The sequence below is a fragment of the Chiloscyllium punctatum genome, chromosome 7 (assembly GCF_047496795.1).
Source record: "Chiloscyllium punctatum isolate Juve2018m chromosome 7, sChiPun1.3, whole genome shotgun sequence".
Classification (NCBI taxonomy): Eukaryota; Metazoa; Chordata; class Chondrichthyes; order Orectolobiformes; family Hemiscylliidae; genus Chiloscyllium; species Chiloscyllium punctatum.
The window spans coordinates 127,542,561-127,565,289 of NC_092745.1; positions in this window are offsets into that span (position 1 = coordinate 127,542,561).

Genomic DNA, 22,729 nt, shown 5'->3' on the forward strand with positions numbered 1-22,729 from the left:
TTTCCTAGCATCCACCTTTTCAAAGCCATGTATTATTTTGTACGTCTCTATTAGATCTCCCCTTAATCTTCTAAACTCCAACGAATACAATCCCAGTATCCTCAGCCGTTCCTCATATGCTAGACCTGTCATTCCAGGGATCATCCGTGTGAATCTCCGCTGGACACGTTCCAGTGCCAGTATGTCCTTCCTGAGGTGTGGGGACCAAAACTGGACACAGTACTCCAAATGGGGCCTAACCAGAGCTTTATAAAGTCTTAGTAGTACATCTCTGCTTTTATATTCCAACCCTCTTGAGATAAGAGACAACATTGCATTCGCTTTCTTAATCACAGACTCAACCTGCATGTTTACCTTTAGAGAATCCTCGACTAGCACTCCGAGATCCCTTTGTGCTTTGGCTTTATTAAGTTTCTCACCATTTAGAAAGTAGTCCATTCCTATATTCTTTTTGCCAAAGTGCAAGACCTCGCACTTGCTCACGTTAAATTCCATCAGCCATTTCCTGGACCACTCTCCCAACCTGTCTAGATCCTTCTGTAGCCTCCCCACTTCCTCAGTACTACCTGCCTGTCTACCTAACTTTGTATCATCGGCAAACTTCGCTAGAATGCCCCCGGTTCCCTCATCCAAATCATTAATATATAATGCGAACAGCTGTGGCCCCAGCACCGAACCCTGCGGGACACCGCTCGTCACCGGCTGCCATTCTGAAAAAGAACCTTTTATCCCAACTCTCTGCCTTCTGTTAGATAGCCAATCCTCAATCCATCCCAGCAGCTCACCTCGAACACCATGGGCCCTCACCTTGCTCAGCAGTCTCCCGTGTGGCACCTTATCAAAGGCCTTTTGAAAGTCCAGATAGACCACATCCACTGGGTTCCCCTGGTCTAACCTACTTGTTACCTCTTCAAAAAATGTTAAGTGGACAGGCAGGTAGTTCTGAGGAGGTGAGGAGGCCGCAGGAAGATTTAGACAGTTTAGGAGAGTGGTCCATGAAATGGCTGATGAAATTCAAAATGAGCAAATGCAAGGTCTTGCACTTTGGAAAAATGAACACAAGCATGGACTATTTTCTAAACGGTGAGAAAATTCATAAAGCCAAAGTACAAAGGGATCTGGGAGTGCTAGTCCAGGACTCTGTAAAGGTTAACTTGCTGGTTGGGTCTATGGTTAAGAAAGCAAATGTAATGTTGTCATTTATCTGAAGTAGGTTGGAATGTAAAAGCAGCGATGTGCTACTGAGACTTTATAAAGCTCTAGTTAGGCCCCATTTAGAATATTGTGTCCAGTTTTTGCCCCACACCTCAGGAAGAATGCACTGGCACTGGAGCGTGTCCAGCAGAGATTCACACGGATGAAACCAGGAATGGTAGGTCTAACATATGATGAATGGCTGAGGATCCTGGGATTGTATTCATTAGAGTTTAGAAGGTTGAGGGGAGATCTAATAGAAACTTACAAGATAATGCATGGCTTAGAAAGGGTGGACTGGGAATTTGTTTCCATCTGGGGGATACTAGGACCTGTGGGCACAGCCTTAGAATTAGAGGGGGTCAATTTAAACTGGAAATGAGGAGACATTTCTTCAGCCAGAGAGTGGTGAGCCTGTGGAATTCATTGCCACGGAGCGCAGCGGAGGCCGGGACGTTAAATGTCTTTAAATGCAGATACTGGAGATCAGAGTCGAGATTGTGGTGCTGGAAAAGCACAGCAGGTCAGGCAGCATCCGAGGAGCAGGAGAATCGACATTTCGGGCCAGAGCCCTTCATCAGAAATGACGGTCTCATTCCTGATGAAGGGCTTATGCCCCAAATGTCGATTCTCCTGCTCCTCAGATGTTGCCTGACCTGCTGTGCATTTCCAGCACCACACTCTCAACTGAAGTAAGGATGTGTAACGTCTAGCTTAGAGATGCATAAGTGCTGGAGCTAATGTATGGGGAAACGGTGGTAGATGCTGCTGTAACGAAGACTGTGCAGCTATCCTTAGTTGGAAAAACCTTTGCTGCTAGCGTTATCCATTGCCTTGTGCCAATTTGAATTCCTTGATGTCTTGAACATTAATGTGTCCTTCTGTGTTGTGGCTCTAATTTTAATGAACTGTTGATAATTAAAGGCAATGATGAATTCTTCAAAGTCTGATGCTGTGCGAGTCCTTGTACACTGTTGATCAGTAAAAGTTCATTACCACGTGACTGCATCATCTAATTAACACATGCTGCAGGATCATTTTTTGACCTAAAGCACATGAAGTTGAAACCCAGCAGAAGCTGTTGAAGGTTGAAGGTTCCTATTGGAGCCAAGCAGCATCCATGGAGAGAAAGCAAGCTAACATTTCGAGTCCAGATGACTCTTCATCTCAAAAGGTTAACTTGCTCTCTCTCCTTGGATGCTGACTGACCTGCTGAAATCTCCAGCATTTGTTGATTTCAGTTCAGATTCCAGCATCTGCGGTAATTTGTCCCTCCATGTTGAGGGTTAAAGGTGGGGGAACGTGGGGGGGGGGGCACAAAGAGTCTGGAAACAGGCAAAATGCCAGAGGCCAGGCTGTCTCTCCTTGGCCCTGGCAAGATAAGGAAAACAGGGTTAGAAATGAGATAAGTATCCCACAAGTCAATCGTAAAATGAAACCATGTGTGGAAACATTTAAGAGATACATTCATCAATTGCATTAGCTGTAATATGTTAGACCATTATGAATCCACTTTTGTGGATTGATGACAATCTCTTAAAACTTGATGGGAAATGGGTTCTATAATGTAGGCAAAACACAAATTAACATGCTGGAGCACTGAGGCCCAGTTAGAATGGCAAGCGTACAGTTTCTTGATGGGATGCAGGACCACGGCAGCAGTGGTTGAAGCATTGCTTAAAACCTGCACTGAATACAACCATTTCATTAGTTAAATGATGGCACTCAATCTTACTGACTTTGTTCTGCACATATCTCAATCAGAAGCATTTAAACAAAACAAAAACATTGGGTTGTTAAAAGAATAAATAAAGTCATGCTGTTGCTTTTGTCCTTGAGCCCATTATTTTTAGGCTGTTTGAAGGATGAACTGTCTGTATTTAATTCTGATCTCCCTGCCGTAGGAAAGAGGTGTTGAAGCTTGAAAGGGTTCAGAAAAGGTTTACAAGGGTGTTGCCGGGATCGGAGGGGGTTTGAGTTATAGGGAGGGGCTGAGTAGGCTGGGGCTGTTTTCCCTGGAGCGTCGGAGGCTGTGGGGTGACCTTATAGTTGTACCTAAAGTGGTGCTGTCTGTGGCGACATTATGCACTCTACCCCTGTCCTTTTGTACTTGAGTACATGCAACAATGAAAACCTTGGGTAACATGGTGGCTCAGTGGCTAGCACTACGACCACACAGCGCCAGGGACCTGGGTTTGATTCCTGCCTTGGGTGACTGCCTGTGTGGAGTTTGCATGTTCTCCCAGAGTCTGTGTGGGTTTCCTCCCATTATCCAAACATGTGTAGGTCAGGTGAATTGGCCATGCTCAAGTGCCCATAGTGTGAGGTGCATGAGTTAGAGGGAAGTGGGTCTGGATAGGTTACCCTTTGCAGGGTGGGTGTTGGGCTGAAGGACCTTTAACCACACTTTTGGTAATCTAAGCTCGTGCTGAGAGGTTTATAAAATCGTAAGGGGTAAGGATAGGGGAAATAACCAAGGGCTTTTTACCAGGGTAGTAGAGTCAAAAATTAGAAGACAGAGGTTTAAGTTGAGAAAGGAAAGACTTAAAAGGGACCTAAGGGGCAACTTTTTCTCACAGAGGGTGGTACGTGTATGGAATGAGCTTCCAGACAAAGTGGTAGAGGTTGGTGCAATTATATGAATAGGAAGGGTTGAGAGGGATAAGGGTCAAATGTTGGCAAATGGGGACTAGGTTTATGTAGGGTATCTGGTAAGCATGGACGAGTTGGATCGAAAGGTCTGTTTCCATGCTGCACAGCTCTATGACTCTAATTGGCTGTCGTCACTTAACAATGATCAGTGCTCTTGACAGTCTGTTCTGATGCTATCAGAGCTCATTTATAAAGAAAGCTGAACCAGAAGAGAGAGGTACAGAGTGAAGGAAATACAACGCCCTTTGCATTTTGTTTCTGGACTTGCTTCTGAAGACACATTGGCTTGTCTCAGATTTATCTCATTATCTCAGACTCAGTTCCCTTAAAAGGCCAAAGGAACCATGGCCCACAGTGTAGGCCTGGCTCCTGGTGTAGCAAACATTGCCCTTTTGTCCAAAGGACATGGCTTCTCCACAAACATGAGGATAACATTCAGGATGGCATTTGAATGCAATGCTGAGGACGTTCTACAAAGACAAATTCTCCATGAGATATGAAAAGCAATTTCCTGCAGCCAGCATCCTCATGAATGTTTTCATTTCCAGCCGTGGTCTGCCTCGTGCTCTCTACAGTTTTAGCAACTTTGATACTCCATTCCTGAGAGATAAAGGCCAACATTCCATCTGCCTTCCCTACCACACTCTAAACTTGGAAGCTAGCTTTTTGTGATTCACGGAAGGGGACTCCCAAATCTTCACCTACGTTACAACTTTCCAAAATCTTTCTCCATTGTGTCAAAAAGACAGCAACAGATTTGCTCCTTCTCAGTGCTGAAGATGCATCACTGGACCTGAAATGTTTATTCTGATTTCTCTCCAGAGATGCTGACAGGCCTGCTGAGCTTTTCCAGCAATTTCTGTTTTTGTTGCTTCCTAGTATAGACATAGAGTCATAGAGATGTACAGCATGGAAACAGTCCCTTCGGTCCAACTCGTCCATGCCGACCAGATATCCCAACCCAATCTAGTCCCACCTACCAGCACCCAGTCCATATCCTTCTAAACCCTTCCTATTCATATAGCCATCCATATATCTTCTAAATGTTGCAATTGTTGCCTCCACCATTTCCTCTGGCAGCTCATTCCATACATGCACCACTCTCTGCGTGAAAAAGTTGCCCCTTAGGTCTCTTTTATATCTTATTAAGGGCTACAGGGAGAATGCGGGTAAATGGAGTTGAAATGCCCATCAGCCATGATTAAATGACAGAGTGGACTCGATGGGCCAAATGGCCTTACTTCCACTCCTATGTCTTATGGTCTTATGGTCTTTCCCCTCTCACCCTAAACCAATGCCCTCTAGTTCTAGACTCCCCTACCCCAGGGAAGGAACTTTGTCTATTTACCCTATCCATGCCCCTCATGATTTTATAAACTTCGATAAGGTCACCCCTCAGCCTGGTCGATCTCTTCCTATAGGTCAGATCCTCCAACCCTGGCAACATTCTTGTAAATCTTTTCTGAACCCTTTCAAGTTTTATAATTTCCTTCCGAGAGCAAAAAGACCAGAAGTGCACGCAATATTCCAAAAGTGGCCAAAATTTGCTGTACAGCTGCAACATGACCTCTCAACTCCTGTACTCAATACTCTGACCAATAAAGGAAAGCAAACCAAATGCCTTCTTCACTATCCTATCTACCTGTGACTCCACTTTCAAGGAGCTATGAACCTGCATTCAAAGGTTTCTTTGTTCAGCAATACTCCCCAGAACCTTACCATTAAGTGTATAAGTCCTGCTAAGATTTGTTTTCCCAAAATGCAGCACCTCACATTTATCTAAATTAAACTCTATTGACCACTTCTCAGCCCATTAGCCCATCTAATCAAGATCCCCTTATAACCTAAGGAAACCTTCATCGCTGTTCATTACATCTCCAATTTTGAAATTATCTGCAAACTTACGAACTGTACCTCTTACGCTCACATCCAAATCATTTATATAAATGACGGAAAGTAGTGGACCCAGCACTGATCCTTGTGGCACTCCACTAGCCACAAGCCTCCAGTCTGAAAAACAACCCTCCACCACCACCCTCTGTCTTCTATCTTTCAGCCAGTTCTGTATCCAAATGGCGAGTTCTCCCCGCATACAATGAGATCTAACCCTGCTCGTTTCCCATGAGGATCCTTGTTGAACGCCTTACTGAAGTTCATATAGATCACGTCTACTGCTCTGCCCTCATCAATCCTCTTTGTTACTTTTTCAAAAAACTCAGTCAAGTTTGTGAGACATGATTTCCCACAGACAAAGCCGTGTTGACTATCCCAAATCAGTCCTTGCCTTTCCAAATACATGTACATCCTGTCCCTCAGGATTCCCTCCAACGACTTGCCCACCACCGACATCAGATTAGATTTTTTTAGATTAGATTACTTACAGTGTGGAAACAGGCCCTTCGGCCCAACAAGTCCACACCGCCCCGCCGAAGCGCAACCCACCCATACCCCTACATCTACCCCTTACCTAACACTACGGGCAATTTAGCATAGCCAATTCACCTGACCTGCACATTTTTTTTGGATTGTGGGAGGAAACCGGAGCACCCGGAGGAAACCCACGCAGACACGGGGAGAACGTGCAAACTCCACACAGTCAGTCGCCTGAGGCGGGAATTGAACCCGGGTCTCCGGCGCTGTGAGGCAGCAGTGCTAACCACTGTGCCACCGTGCCGCCCTGTCTATAGTTCCCTGGCTTGTCCTTACCACCCTTCCTAAACAGTGGCACCATGTTAGTTAACCTCCAGTCTTCCGGTCTAACTTGATGTGTTTGTTCCTCACATATGGATGAGAAAGGACACCACTTTGACTGGGACAATACATCCATCCTAGGACAAGCCAAACAAAGACACGCATGAGAATTCCAAGAAGCATGGCATTACAACTGGAACTCTATCAACAAACACATCGAGTTAGACCCCATCTACCACCCCCTGAGAAAAGGAACAGGAAGTGACTTAATCACAGGAAATAACATCACCACAGGAAATGACATCACTAACCCAAACATACCCAAACATATAAATAGAAAGTAGGAATTTTCTGCATCGCTTCGCATGAGATCCACTGAATATGTTACTTAGTAGGGTAATGAAACGTCTGGAAATGAACCTTTCAGCTCAGTGAGCAAACCTACATCCAGCACTACAGGTAATTTAGCACAGCCATACCTAACCTGCACATCCTTGGACTGTTGGAGGAAACCCACATTGACGCAGGGAAAAGTGAAAACTCCACACAGACAGTCGCCTGAGACTGGAATCGAACCCAGTGCTGTGAGGCAGCAGTGCTAACCACCGAGCCACCAAATTGCCCCAATTTCAAAGTTTCCTCAAAAGGCCAGTCTTTCACATGGATGTCCCTGCCATCTGCAACACTTTCCCCTTTGCCTGTAACTTTTCCCGTTGTTTGGTCATTTTTTACAAATGTGCTGTCACCTGGTTGAGGCAGTCTTAAGAAAATTCTACAGCTCCCTCGCCCTTTGTCGCTATGGAGAGCTCCCTTTCAGGAACACATTGACTTTGTGGTTGTGTGTATGTTCGCTGAGCTGGAACATTGATTTGCAGATGCTTCATCCCGTCTAAGTAGCATCCTTCGTGCTTTGGAGCCTCCTGTGAATGTTGCTGTACTGCATCTTCTGGAATTTAGTTGGTTCCTTTCCTGCTGCTTCCAGTTGCCAGTTCTGCATGTTTATTGTAGTGGCCGTTATATCGGGTCTAGGTCTATGTGTTTGTTGATAGTTGAGTGCCATGCTTCTGGAAATTCTCTGGCTATCTTCTGCTTAGCTTGACCTATGATCGTTGTGATGCCCCAGTTGAATTTGTGCTCTTTGTCATCTGGCAACAGGAAGCAGCAGGAACAGAACCAAATAAATTTCAGATGACACAGTACAGCAACGCATCACAGGAGACTTCCCAGCACTGAGGATGTCACCTAGACAGGGAACAAAATGTCTGCAAACCAACTTCCCAGCTCGTCAAACATACCCACAACTACAATAACCAGCACCAGAGCTACAAATCCTTACACAAATCTTCAGCATTGACATCGGCAATTGCGCAAGTAATCAGGAGGCACAATGTTCAAAGGAAATGGATAACCTGGGAGAAACAAATATGTTAAAGAAGGATTGGCATATGGGATACAAAAAGGGAAAATGTGAGGTTTTACAGGAAGAATAGAGGAGCTGAATATTATTTAATGAGAGAAAGAGTGCATAAAATTATTGAACAGAGGAATTTGGGAGTCGTCATGCATGAATCACAAAATGCTAGAATCCAAGCTCAGTAGTTAACAGAGAAGGCAAATAGAATGTTGTTCTTTACTTCAAAAGAACTGAAGTATAAAAATAGAGAGGTTTAGCAAAAAAAATGAGGCAAGGCACTAGTCAGACCACAGCTGGAATACTGTGAACACTTTTATGCCCCTTATCCAAGAAAAGATATATTGGTGTTGGAGACAGTGCAGAGAAGGTTCACTCTCGCACTGTCTGACGTGGAGAGGGTTGAGCAGCTGGGGCCTGTACTTTTCGGAGTTCAGAAGAATGAGAGGTGACCATATCAAAACATACAAGATTTGTAGGGGACTTGATAGGGTAGATGCAGAAAGGTATCTCCCTTATGGGAGAGTCTAGGACCACAGGGCATATTCTCAGAATAAAGAACAAAGCGAACACAGAAAACTTACAGCCCAGGAACAGGCCCTTCGGCCCTCCAAGCCTGAGCTGATCCAAATGTACTGTCTAAACCAAATAAGGAGATTTGACACAGAGATGAGGAAACATTTCTTCTTTCAGAGGGCAATGCATCTGTGGAATCTTCACCTCAGAGGGCTGTAGAGGCTGGGTTATTGAATATATTCAAGTGGAGTTAGATTTTTAATTAGGAAAGGAATCGAGCATTATGGAGAAAAGGCAGGAAAATGAGGCTGAGGATGATCAGAACAACCATGATCTTATTGAATAGCGGAGCAGACTTGATGGGCTCAACATTGAGTTCTCAAGTTTCACATAACCTTCCTGCCCATCCCCCAACTCCAATCCCAGTCCCGCCTCCTCCCTTCCAATCCACCTACCAAGACTTCCTTCAAGCTACCAACCAGATTCATCCCTCAGATCGACAAACCAGGGCATACCCACTACCTGTGTTCACCTGTCACTACCTCTCTATTCTGCTATTCTCCCCATCTCCCTCCCCCACTCCCATTTATCTGTAGCTCCCCTTACTCCACATCTAGTATTGAAGAAGGCTTATACCCGAAACGTTGACTTCTCCACCTCCTGATTATGCCTGGCTTGCTGTATTCTTCCAGCCTCCTGCTTGTTCACATTTGATGGGCTGCATGGCCTACTTCTGCTTCTACACCTTATGGTCTTACAGGTTTGGTGCCCCTTAAAGAGCAATGTTGGAAAACCGGAGAGCTGGTGCATCTAGCAATAGACCAACCATCAATAGGTACTGGGGTAACAATGGGGTCTGTTGACGGGGCTCTGTTTTGTGAGGTAAAACTATTTACTGGAGGAAAACTGGAGCTGGTGAAACAGAATCAAGAGTAGGAAGTGCAGTAATTGCCTGAAATGTGCTTAGTAAGCTGGAAGAGATTGCCACCTCTCCATTACTAAGGAATAATTGTATATCTCGAAGGCAGCTGCTAGAAATTTTTGTGGTGGTAGATGAGAATTTAATTAACCCTGAAGTTCAATAGCAATTTTGGAGCTACAAGGCCAATGCAATGTACTTTTCTTTGTTTATTTTTATTATCATTGAAGCATTTCTTTGTTGTATTTGTGCTCACTGACTCCTTGTTGAGCTTCCATATGCATTGTTTCCCTTTGTCTGAGTTGTATACTCATCCAAGCTTGAATGATCTGCTGATTGGTATTGACCTTCACATGACCCTTCCTTCCATTCCATTTCCATTACTATGGACTCCAAACTGAATGCCCTCAAACTCTAAAGTTTCTTCTTTAACCCTTCCATCACCCTGTACTGCTTGTTAACTTCAAAACTTCCATATCAGAATGTGTTTGATTATCTCTGGCAGATGAATGTCCACTCAATGTCTTTTTCTTTCATTTATGCATGGGAAGTGAGCATTATTGGCTGAGCCAGCATTTATTGCTCATCCCTAGTTGTCTTTGAGAAGGTGATGTCGACCCTAGCATTCGATAAATCACGTGGTGACTTTCTCACTGGAGGGTCCCTGGCCACTGATCTGCTCTTTACTTACATGGTTTGTCCTGCAGAATGTGCATATTGAGGGGATACAGTGATGGTAATGCCATTGAATGTCAAGAAGAGGTATCTAGGCTCTCCATTGTTGGACATGGTCATTACCTAGCAATTGCATTTAAACGTTTCTTGCCAATTATTAGCCCAAGCCTGGCTGGTGGAAGTGAATATACTTTTGCCATATTTGTTGAAGACACATCCACAAGTGGGAAGGCCTGTAGTGAGGGAGAACCAAGAACTCTGCAAGAGGGTATGGGACTGGTTCCTGATTTGACAAATACTTGGTAGCTTGAATGTCATAGAGTCATAGAGATGTACAGCATGGAAACAGACCCTTCGGTCCAACCTGTCCATGCCGACCAGATATCCCAACCCAATCTCGTCCCACCTGCCAGCACCTGGCCCATATCCCTCCAAACCCTTCCTATTCATATACCCATCCAAATGCTTCTTAAATGTTGCAATTGTACCAGCCTCCACCACATCCTCTGGCAGCTCATTCCATACATGTACTACCCTCTGCGTGAAACAGTTTCCCCTTAGGTCTCTTTTATATCTTTCCCCTCTCACCCTAAACCTATGCCCTTAGTTCTGGGCTCCCCAACCCCAGGGAAAAGACTTTGTCTATTTATCCTATCCATGCCCCTCATAATTTTGTAAACCTCTATAAGGTCATCCCTCAGCCTTCGATGCTCTAGGGAAAACAGCCCCAGCCTGTTCAGCCTCTCCCCTGTAGCTCAGATCCTCCAACCCTGGCAACATCGTTGTAAATCTTTTCTGAACCCTTTCAAGTTTCACAACATCTTTCCGATGGGAAGGAGACCAGAGTTGCGCACAATATTCCAACAGTGGCCTAACCAATGTCCTGAAAGCCGCAACATGACCTCCCAACTCCTGTACTCAATACTCTGACCAATAAAGGAAAGCATACCAAACACCTTCTTCACTATCCTATGTACAAGTAGTACAAGTTCTTCCATAACATGATGGTTGTGTTTTTGTGCAACCCTGCATTACAGATAAATCGCGCTTTAGAAACAGCACTTAAAGTGTTGGCGATGTAAGTGTGTTTTAAAACATGTTTTAAAAGTTTGCGCTTTAGAAGCAATGTCCCTAATTAGTCAATCATGTTAAAGCGAATTGGTGTTAATGAAATGCACATTATAGCAGAATGACCTGTACCGTGGGAAAGCGTAAGGTTATGCACTTTGGAAGGAAGAATAGAGGAGCTGAATGTCATTTAAACGAGAAAAAGCCTGCAGAAAGTTATGGCAAAGGGGGATTTGGGAAGCCTCATGCATGAATCATAAAAATGTTAACTTTCATTTCTAGGTTAGAATCTTTTTTCCCAGAGTTGAAATGTCTGAAACTAGAGGGCATGCATTTATGATGAGAGGGGGGATGTTCAAAGGAGATGTGAGGGGCAGGTTTTTGACACCTAGGGTGGTTGGAGTCTGGAATGTGCTGCCAGGGGTGGTGGGGGAAACAGATATGATAGGGAGGTTTAAGGAACTTTTAGATCAACACATGGATATGCAAGGAATGCAGGGATATGAACCAAGGGCACTAAGAGGGGTTTGTGTAATTTAGCAACATGTTCAGAACACCATTGTGGGTGGAAGGCCCCTTGCTGTAAGTTCTATGTTCTAAGGTAATTGGATCATGGGGAAGGCAAATAGACCATGGGCCTTTGATTTCAAATAGAATGGAATTTAAAAACCAAGAGGTTTTGCTAAAACTATACAAGGCATTAATCAGACCATGGCTGGAATATCGTGAACAGTTTTGGGCTCTGTGTCCAAGGCAAGATGCTGACATTGGAAGCAGTCTGGAGAAGGTTCAGTGGGGGCTGATTCCAGGTGTGGAGGGCCTGTCTCTGAGGAGAGATTACATAGGGAGCGCCGTACTCATTGGAGAAAGTGTGGACTGAAGATGCGGGAGATCAGAGTCAAAAGGTGTGGTGCTGGAAAAGCCCGGCTGGTCAGGCAGCATCAGGATGAAGAGCTTATACTCGAAATATCTACTCTCCTGCTCCAGGATGCTGCTTGACCGGCTGTACTTCTCCAGCACCTCACATTTTGACTCTGTATTTATTGCAGCTTAGAAGAACGAGAGGTGACCTTATTGAAATATACAAGATTCCTAGAGGTAGATGCAGAAATGTTGTTTCCCCTTGTTGCAGAGTGTAGGATTGGAGGACGTAATGTCAGAGAAGAGGTTATCCATTTAAGACAGAGATGAGGAGGAATTGTTTCTCGCAGGGTTGAGTGAATCTGAGGAATTTCCTACTTTAGAGAACTACCAAGGCTGGGCTGCAATTACATTCAAAGCTGAGATAGACAAATTTTTAATCAGTCAGCGAATCAAGAGCGATGGACAAAAGGCAGGAAACAGGAGTTGGGGATCATCAGATCAGCCATGATCTCATTTGAATGAAGGAGCAATTCAAATGGGTTGAATGACCTACATCTGCTCTGATATCTTACAGTCTTAGGGTCTAACATAGAAAACTATTTCAATGTACTAAAACCTAGGAGTGTTCCCTAACTGGTTGAGGAGTTGTTGTTGACGAACATTATTAGCTGAGGAAAGAAAAGTGTGGATAAGAAGGGAGTTAGAAAAAAGGAATTGCAAAAAATGGAGGTCAAGGAGGATAAAGATACATTTGTCAATGATGGAACAAACAGAGTTATTTGCACACGAGTTCAGAATCAGAGTTGCAGAGATGCTGGTGGAGATTTGCAGGGATGGTGAAAGTTATAAAGATACAGATCTGTATGAAGAGAGAGCGAGCAGTTCAGGCCTATACTCTCTGGAATTAAGAAGAATGAGGGGAGATCAGATTGAGGTATTCAAGATGATAAAAGGTGTGGATAAAATAGATGTGGAGCGGATGCTTCCTCTCGTGGGGGCATTCTGGGATGAGAATGCATAATCTCAGGATAAGGGGGAGCAAATTTAAAACAGAATTAGGGAAAAACTACTTCCCACAAAGGGTTGTGAATCTGTGGAATTCGCTACCCCAACGTGCGATGGATGTTGGGACAGTGAGGAACTTTCAGAAGGAGTTAGAGAGATTTTTTATTGGTAATAGGTTGAAGGGTTATGGGGAGAAGGCAGGAAAATGGGGGTGAGGAGCATATCAGGTAAGAGAAAGTGAGGACTGCATATGATGGAGATCAGAGTCGAGAGTGTCGTGCTGGAAAAACACAGCAGGTCAGGCAGCATCCGAGGAGCAGGAGAATTGACGTTTCGGGCATAAGCTCTCCATCAGGAATGAGGCTTGTGGGCCAAGAAGGCTGAGAGATAAATGGGAGGGGGGATGGGACTGGCGGGGGGGAAAGGTGATAGGTCAGAGAGGAGAGTGGAACGGATAGGTGGAAAGAAAGAAGGACCAGTCAAGAGGGCGGTGCCAAGTTGGAGGCTTGGGACTGGGATAAGGTAGGTGGAGGGGAATTGAGGAACTTGTACTGCCACACACATCATCTACTGTGTCCATTGCACCCAATGTGGTCTCCTCTACATCAGGAAGACAGGACGACAACTGTGGATCATTTTAGAGAACACTTCAACTTCCCCTCCCACTCCATCAAGGACATACAATCCTGGGCCTCCTCCATCGCCAAATCTTAACCACCCGACACCTCGAGGAAGAATGCCTCATCTTCTGCCTTCGGGTCCTGCAACCACACTAGATCAATGTGGCTTTCACCAGTTTCCTCATTTCCCCTCCCTCCACCTTATCCCAGATTCAAACTTCCGACTCGGCACTGCCCTCTTGACTTGTCTATCTTCCTTCCCACCCATTTGCTCCACCCTCTTCTCTGACTTATCACTTTCAACCCCGGCTTCATCTACCTATCACATTCCCAGCTACAGACTCCCCAGTTCCACCCCCCACCCTCTCATTTATCTCTCAGCCCCCTTGGCCCACAAGCCTCATTCCTGATGAAGGGCTTATGCATGAAACATTGATTCCCCTGCTCCTCGGATGCTGCCTGACCATCTGTGCTTTTCTAGCACTACTCTGAGAAGTATATCCACCATGATCAAATGACAGAGCAGACCCAATAGGCTGAATGGCCTAATTCTGCTCCTATATCTTATGAACTTTTGAACTTATGTGGGCATTTAAACATAGGAATGCTAGTCCTAATGTTGAGGCATCAGATGAGGAAAAGGCAACTCAGACGAGGGAAGTTTGGGATTCGGGGAAGGTGATGTGTGGTGTTGGCTAAGAAGCTCTTGAATATTTGGGATGACTCTGAGGTAAATAGATTGAAAAATAAGAACCGCACAGGCTGAACATTGGAATAACAGAGTCTGAAAATGATAAAGGCCTGGTGAGAGTTCAATGGGCTGTGATAGTCAGAAGATGAGCAATGTTGGAGATGCTGCAATGGAGATGGTATGGTGTTAGACCAGGTAGGAAAGGTGAGGGTGTGAATGGTCTGGTACTGCTGAGTCAGTGCTATTAAGGGGGAATGGTTCCTGATAGATAATGGAGTTTGCTGGGGCCCAAAGAAGTTAGCTTTGATATTCCAGATGAAAATTTGGAGCTCAGACAATGCTGACAATCAGGTGGCTGAAAGCGAAAGCAGAAAAAAGCTAGAAATACTCAACTGGTCAGCATCACTTGGATCACAGATCTGAAACATTAACACTGTTATTCTGGAGTTAAGAATCTTATGATGACCATGAAACCATTGCCGATTCTCCGAAAAAAAAACATCTCGTTCATTAATGTTCTTCCGAGAAGGTAATCTGCCATCCACACCTGGTCTGGCCTACATGTGACTCCAGACCCACAGCAATGTGGTTGACTTTCAATTGCCCTCAGAAATGGTCGAGCAAGCCACTCAGTTCAAGGGTAGCTCGGGCTAGGCAAGAAATGCTGGCCAGCCAGAGACATCCATGTCCCCTCAGTGAATAGCTCCAGGGTAGGAGAGTCCAAAGCTGGAGGGCTTAGGTTTAAGGTGAGAGGGGAAAGATTTGACAGGGACCAAAGGGACAACTTTTATTCATAGAGGGTGGTGCATGCATGGAATGAACTGCCAGAGAAAGTGGTGGACTTGAATACAGTTACAGCATTTAAAAGGCATCTGGGTGAGTATATGAATAAGAAGGGTTTACAGGGATATGGAGCAAATATTGGCAAATGGTGTTAGATTAATACAGGATATCTGGTCAGCATGTTTGAGTTGGACTAAGGAGTCTGTTTCTGTGCTGTACATCTCTATGCCTCTATGACTTTAAGTGAAAGTGATAATACTGCTAAGCCAATGCCTTTAGGAGAGTCAGGAGTTTAAATGTGTGTGAATTGGAGTCATCTGTCTTCTGCTCGTACATCCAAACTGTTGATCACAACGTCTGCCTCAACTCCTTACTCCATCCATTATTTACTTGCATACTTCTCCTGAACTCGAATATACTGCCTTATGTTTTATGATGTACTTTGTGAAAGGCAAAATTGTGCATACAATAATGGAGTTGTATGAGACTTTTTGTATGTGTGTGTGTTGCCTGGAGCTCTGTATCTCTCCCAAGAGCTGAAAATCTATTATCTCCCCAGTGGCTTTCCCGGTCACTAGGAGGGTCTGTGCTCTAGTATATTTTCGCTTTCATGTCTTTTGTATTGACTTTTCTTTCCCAGTTTTTTGATTTGTTGTTTGTCCGTCAGCTTGTTACAAATAAAAGATAGAATTATGTGTTTTAACATCTCAGGGGTGGGTTGGGATGTGCAGTCTCATAATAGGCAGCATTTGTGGTGTTTGGTGTATTGATTCTTCCAGTTACTAATAGCTTAGACAGAGTCCAGTGTAATTTTCCTACTCTCTCTCTCTCTCTTTCTCTCTTTCTGTTGTATTCATTCTGCAGATTGGTGACTGTGCTTTCTGGTCTTCATTTTCATGCAACAATTCCAAGCACTTCTGGCTGTCCTCCCAACAACATTTGCCCCCGTTAGACCTGAAGCATCGTGGGAGATAGAAGGGAATCTAAGATATTTGATGTGGAGATCTTCTAATGTGTTTCCTTTTATTTATTATTTATAAGAAGTGGGCATTTCTGGTCTTTATTGACCATCCTTAATTGTTCCTTGAATTGAAGCAATTCAGAGTCAACCATGTAGCTGTGGGTGTGAGTCACGGGCTGGGTAAAGACAGCAAATTTCCTTCACTAAATGATATTGGTGAACCAGATGAGGTTTTACAACAATTGGTAATATTCACAGTTAACCCTGCTGAGACTACCTTTCAATCCCATATTTACTATTATTTTTTAATACCCAGAAATGCTCTTACACATGACTTTCATTCACAGGAGGTGGGCGTCTCTGGCTGGGCCATCATTTATTGCCTACCCCTCGTTATCCAGAGGACGGTTAAGAGTCAACCCCATTGCTATGGGTCTGGAGCCACATATAGGCCAGACCAGGTAAGGATGGCAGATTTCCATTCATAAAGGCGTTAGTGAACTAAGGAGTTTTTAACAACAATGTTTCAATGTTCCTTCCCTCAAGGACATTAGTGGACCAGATGGGTTTTTCTGACAACTGACAATGGATTCATGGTCACCATGAGACTCTTAATTCCAGATTTTTATTGAATTCAGATTCCACCATCTACCATAGCAGGATTCAAACCCAGGTCCCTGGAATATTACTTGGGTCTCGAGATTAACAGTGATAATATTAATAGACCATCACTGGCTGATGGAACTGAATATTCTCTTTTTCATATCATCTATTAACCATCACCAGTAAATCAACAATGTTTTTCAATTGATTGATTTACATGCAAAGCCTGTTAAAGGGAAATTCAGACTACTGAAGGTGAGGGAGAGGTACAGAGAGAGGGAGGGGGCTACATTAAAGTGGAGTCAGAAGGGGAGATACCAATTCCTAATTTATGGCATCAATTTTAACTTGCATCAACTGATGTGGTGGGATTTTATCCCATGTTGTCTGAGTATAATCTTGGCCATTTTGGATTACTTGCCCAGCAATTTTATTACTGCACCAGCATATCCTGGGCAGGAGGGGTTTCCTATCTGCCAAGTCCTGAAACAGTGCCTTTAACTCAATCAGCACCTCTGGTCTATTGGAGTCCATGAAGAACTCCTTTTAGTATATTCACACAGGTGGGATCTTCTTGACAATTTGGATGGATCAGTGGTTAGCATCGCTGCCTCTCAGTGCCAGGGACCTGGGCCTGAGTTTGATTCCAGCCTTGGGTCATTGTCTGTGTGGGTTTCCCTGGGTGCTCTGGTTTCCAACCATGTGCCTTTTAGAGATAGATGTAGATTTGATGGACTGATTGGCCTGTATCTGTACTTTAAAGATTATATTCCTTGTGCAACGTAGTTATGTTCACCAGATTCTGCACCCAGTACAGGTCCAGTCTCAAATACATACCTTGATGGAGTATCAGGAAATTCTTGAGCTCAACTGATACCATATGGATCTCTGGTCCTTTTTCTTCTTTGCTGTGTGGGGACAATTGGGATTATCTAAATGTCAGCCCTTCGGGTCTTGACCTGGTCAGTAGAACATAGAACATAGAACATAGAACAATACAGCACAGAACAGGCCCTTCGGCCCACGATGTTGTGCCGAACATTTATCCTAGCTTAAGCACCTATCCATGTACATATCCAATTGCCAGTTAAAGGTCACCAATGATTCTGACTCTCCCACTCCCACAGGCAGCGCATTCAATGCCCCTACCACTCTCTGGGTAAAGAACCTACCCCTGATATCCCCCCTATACCTTCCACCCTTCACCTTAAATTTATGTCCCCTTGTAACACTCTGTTGTACCCGGGGAAAAAGTTACTGACTGTCTACTCTATCTATTCCTCTGATCATCTTATAAACCTCTATCAAGTCACCCCTCATCCTTTGCCGTTCCAATGAGAAAAGGCCTAGCACTCTCAACCTATCCTCGTACGACCTATTCTCCATTCCAGGCAACATCCCGGTAAATCTTCTCTGCACCCTCTCCAAAGCTTCCACATCTTTCCGAAAGTAAGGTGACCAGAACTGCACACAGTACTCCAAATGTGGCCTTACCAAGGTCCTGTACAGCTGCAACATCACTTCACGACTCTTGAATTCAATCCCTCTGCTAATGAACGCTAATATACCATAGGCCTTCTTACAAGCTCTATCCACCTGAGTGGCAACTTTCAAAGATCTATGAACATAGACCCCAAGATCCCTCTGCTCCTCCATCTTACGAAGAACCCTACCATTAACCCTGTATTCCGCATTCTTATTTGTCCTTCCAAAATGGACAACCTCACACTTGACAGGGTTGAACTCCATCTGCCACTCCTCAGCCCAGCTCTGCATCATATCTAAGTCCCTTTGCAGCCGACAACAGCCCTCCTCACTATCCACAGCTCCACCAATCTTCGTATCATCTGCAAATTTACTGACCCACCCTTCGACTCCCTCTTCCAAGTCATTACTAAAAATTACAAACAGCAGAGGACCCAGAACTGATCCCTGCGGAACTCCACTTGTAACTGGGCTCCAGGCTGAATATTTACCATCTACCACCACTCTCTGACTTTGACCGGTTAGCCAGTTTTCTATCCAACTGGCCAAATTTCCCTGTATCCCATGCCTCCTGACTTTCCGCATGAGCCTACCATGGGGAACCTTATCAAATGCCTTACTAAAATCCATCTACACTACATCCACTGCTCTATCCTCATCCACATGCTTGGTCACCTCCTCAAAGAATTCAATAAGACTTGTAAGGCAAGACCTACCCTTCACAAATCCGTGCTGGCTGTCCCTAATCAAGCAGTGTCTTTCCAGATACTCATAAATCCTATCCCTCAGTACCCTTTCCATTACTTTGCCTACCATCGAAGTAAGACTAACTGGCCTGTAATTCCCAGGGTTATCCCTATTCCCTTTTTTGAACAGGGGCACAACATTCGCCACTCTCCAGTCCCCTGGTACCACTCCCGTTGACAGTGAAGACGAAAAGATCATTGCCAACGGTTCTGCAATTTCCTCTCTTGCTTCCCACATAATCCTAGGATATATCCCGTCAGGAGAATTGACATTTCGGGCATAAGCCCTTCAGGAACGAAGCCCATTCCTGAAGAAGGGCTTATGCCCGAAACGTCAATTCTCCTGCTCCTTGGATGCTGCCTGACCTGCTGCGCTTTTCCAGCAACACATTTCCAGCTCTGATCTCCAGCATCTGCAGTCCTCACTTTATCCTCGAAGATTTTTTGCCAAGGGGTGTGATATATGAGATGTTATTATATTGGAACAGTTAATTAGCGATAGTTGGTTAAGAACATAAAACGGTACAGCACTGTACAGGTCCATCAACCTTTGATGTTGTCCTGACCTTTTATCCTCCTGTCAAATCAAACCAACCCACAAAGCCTTCAATTTACTATCACCCATCTGCCTATCTGAGAGTTGCTTAAGTTTTCCAACAGTCAAATTAATCTAAATTCTGCTTTCTTTTGTTCATGTTTCAACAGTGTTGTAAATAAATTCTGCTTTGCTTAAAGCTGAGTGGTTTGACCAATTGCATCCTGCTTGGAACACCCACTTCACATCTACCCATAAAATAAGAAGAAATTATGATCGGGGCTATCACTTTAAGATATTTTGAAGGGGTCTGGCCTGGTCCATAACAACAAAACCTTGACAGGTGGAAGATAAGGTGGGGAAATGCGAGGTGGTGCAAGTTGGCAGGAAGGATAGAAGAGTTGAATATTTTTTAAACGGAGAAAGACTGGGGAAAGCTGCAACACAGAGGGATTTGTGAGTCTTTGTGCATGAATCACAAAAAGTTAACCTCCAAATTCAATGGTCAGCAGGGAAGGCAAATGGAATTCTGCCTTTATTTTAAAGGAAATGGAATACAAAAATGAGGAAGTCTTGATAAAACTATACAAGGCTATGGTCAGGCCTCCTCTGGAATACTGTGACCAGTATTGATCCTCTTATCGATGGAAAGATTCACTGGCTTTGAAGGCAGACCAGAGAAGATTCATATGGTTAATACTGGCCATCAAGGAGAGGTTGAGTCGGTTTGGTTTATACTCAGCAGTGTTTAGAAAGAACAGAAGCAATCTTATTGAAGCAGCTGAGATTCTTAGAGAACTTTACAGGGTAGGCACAGAAAAGCTGTTACCCCTTGTGGCAGAAGTGGGTACTGCAGATGTCAGAGATTAGAGTCTAGATTCGAGTGGTGCTGGAAAAGCACAGCAGGTCAGACTGCACCTGAGGAGCAGGAAAATCGACATTTTGAGCAAAAGCCCTTCATCAGGAATCCTTGTTACCCCTTGTGGAAGAGTCTAAGATGTGAGGGTATCATCTCAACTGAAGAGTTTGCTCAGTTGAGACAGAGATATGGGGCAATTTCATCTCTCAGACAATAGTAAATCTGTGGAGTTCTTTCGAACACAGAGTTTTGAGCCTGGATCATTAAGTATATTCCAGGCTGAAGTAGACAGAATTTTTAATCAGAAATAGAAGCAAGGATTACGGGGAAAAGACAGGAAAGTGGAGCTGAGGATTACTGGATCAGCCATGATTTCATTGAATGATGGCGTGGACTTGATGGGTTGAATGGCCCAGTTTTGCAACTGTGTCTTATGGCTTTACACAGCTTTCCTTGCGGTATCCAGCACGTGACCGAGTTATGAGCGACGCACTTCTTTGGAGGGTCAGGTGTCAGACATATGAGGAGTTGGTTTCATGTGATTGGAATCTCAACTCTGTGCAAGTTGACTCTTACTATTGAGTACAGCTCTAGTTGTTAACTCCAGTGTCAACATTTCTTTCCTTAGTCTTATTGACAAATAGGTTGCCAAATCAGGTTACTTTTCCCTGCCATCTGTCCCAGTCAGAATACTCATGTCGTTCAGGGAAGGAAATCTGCCTACATGTGACTCCAGACCAAAACAATGTGGTTAACTCCTAACTGCCCACCTGGGCAAATAGGGAAGAGCACTAAATACTGGACTAGCCAGTGATGCCCTGATCGCATGAATGAATAAGAAAAGCTGACACTAACCCACATTCTTATCAGAATGAAAGCTGTGCTCAGGGAGACTCTGTTAATTTACCAGACTCGCTCAAAGCTACTGTAATCATTAGTTAATGAAGGTGGTGTGAAGGGCCAATGAGAATTACTCCGTATGGATTCTGAGCCCAATACTGTAACAATAAATGGCTTTCTGTGGTCAAATTGCGAGCACATTTCAAATTGCGAGAGGGTGGATGGAGAGAAAATTTAGTCTCTTTCCAAAGCTTGATTTAAGGAACAATGTAATTAGAACGCTTGTTACAAAGTCTACTCCTTCTTTTTGTCCAGGAGACCAGGATAACAGCTACAGCATAGCACCCTGAATAAAAACACCACGTTTTAGCACTGGAGGAGATGGAAATAGGCAATAGATCAGTTTTTATAAAGATATGATATGCTTAAGTAAACATCAAATGTTTGAGACATTTCTGAGGTTAAAAACCATGTGGTCCCACTTGCAAGAATACACTGGAAAGTGGGTGCATTGAGTACCAATTTCTTCCCCAGTCTCCTCCAGCGCAGAGCAGTGGTTGTACAGATTTATTGCTGGTAGTAATCTTTTATTAGGTCAAGTCTCATGTGGGCCCTTTAAAGTCATTTTTGAAGGTTGTTATTTCTGCTGATGACCAGCTATTAGTGTTACCACCAGAATGATTAAGTGCCACTTAAGCTCATAATTAGAGAGCTAAATGGCTGATCAGGAGGGGGAATAAAATGGTTAAGTGTTTTAAATACTAGTGTTAACTGTAATTTTAAGACACGGCATTCATTACAGAGAGGGCAGAAAGCAGTGGAGGATGGGCGATTTCCTGCACTTGTCGATATGGGAGTCTAGATTCTGCATTTTGGGCATGGCCAGTTCTGCTGCAAGGTGCGTTCCTGTTTTGCACCTCCCCACCCCCTCACCTACCCACCCCCTTGCTCCCCAATACACTCCTGAATTGTTGGGATTCTGCTTTGCGATCAGTAATTTGCTGATTTTACGGGGGTGGGGGTCATGAGACTGGATTTATTTAGGAAGGTGAAATGAAGAAGGCAGCGGACAGAGAGAATCTCTGCATTTATTTAAATATAAAAACACAAGTATAATACAAGAAATAAAGGCAAATGCAATAAGTAGTGAAATGGACACAATCAACCTCGAATCCCTACAGTGTGGAAACAAGCCATTCGGCTCAGCAAGTCCACACCAACCCTCCAAAGAGTATCTCACCCAGACCCTTTCCCCTACCCCATTACTCTACATTTACCCCTGACTAATGCATCTAACCTACACATCCCTGAACACTCTGGGGCAATTTAGCATGTCCAGTCCACCCTGACCTGCACATCTTTGGATTGTGGGAGGAAACCGGAGCACCCGGAGGAAACCCACGCAGACACGGGGGAGAATGTGCAAACTCCACACAGTCAGTCGCCAGAGGTGGGAATCAAACCCAAGTCCCTGGTGCTGTGAAGCCACCATGCCACTCAACTATACAGAGGACGGTAAATAAATACACTAATCAAATTGGTGGTGGCATCCATTAGTCTCGTGAGACCGTGGATCTGTGCTGGGAAGTCTTGCTTAAATCCTTGGTGGTA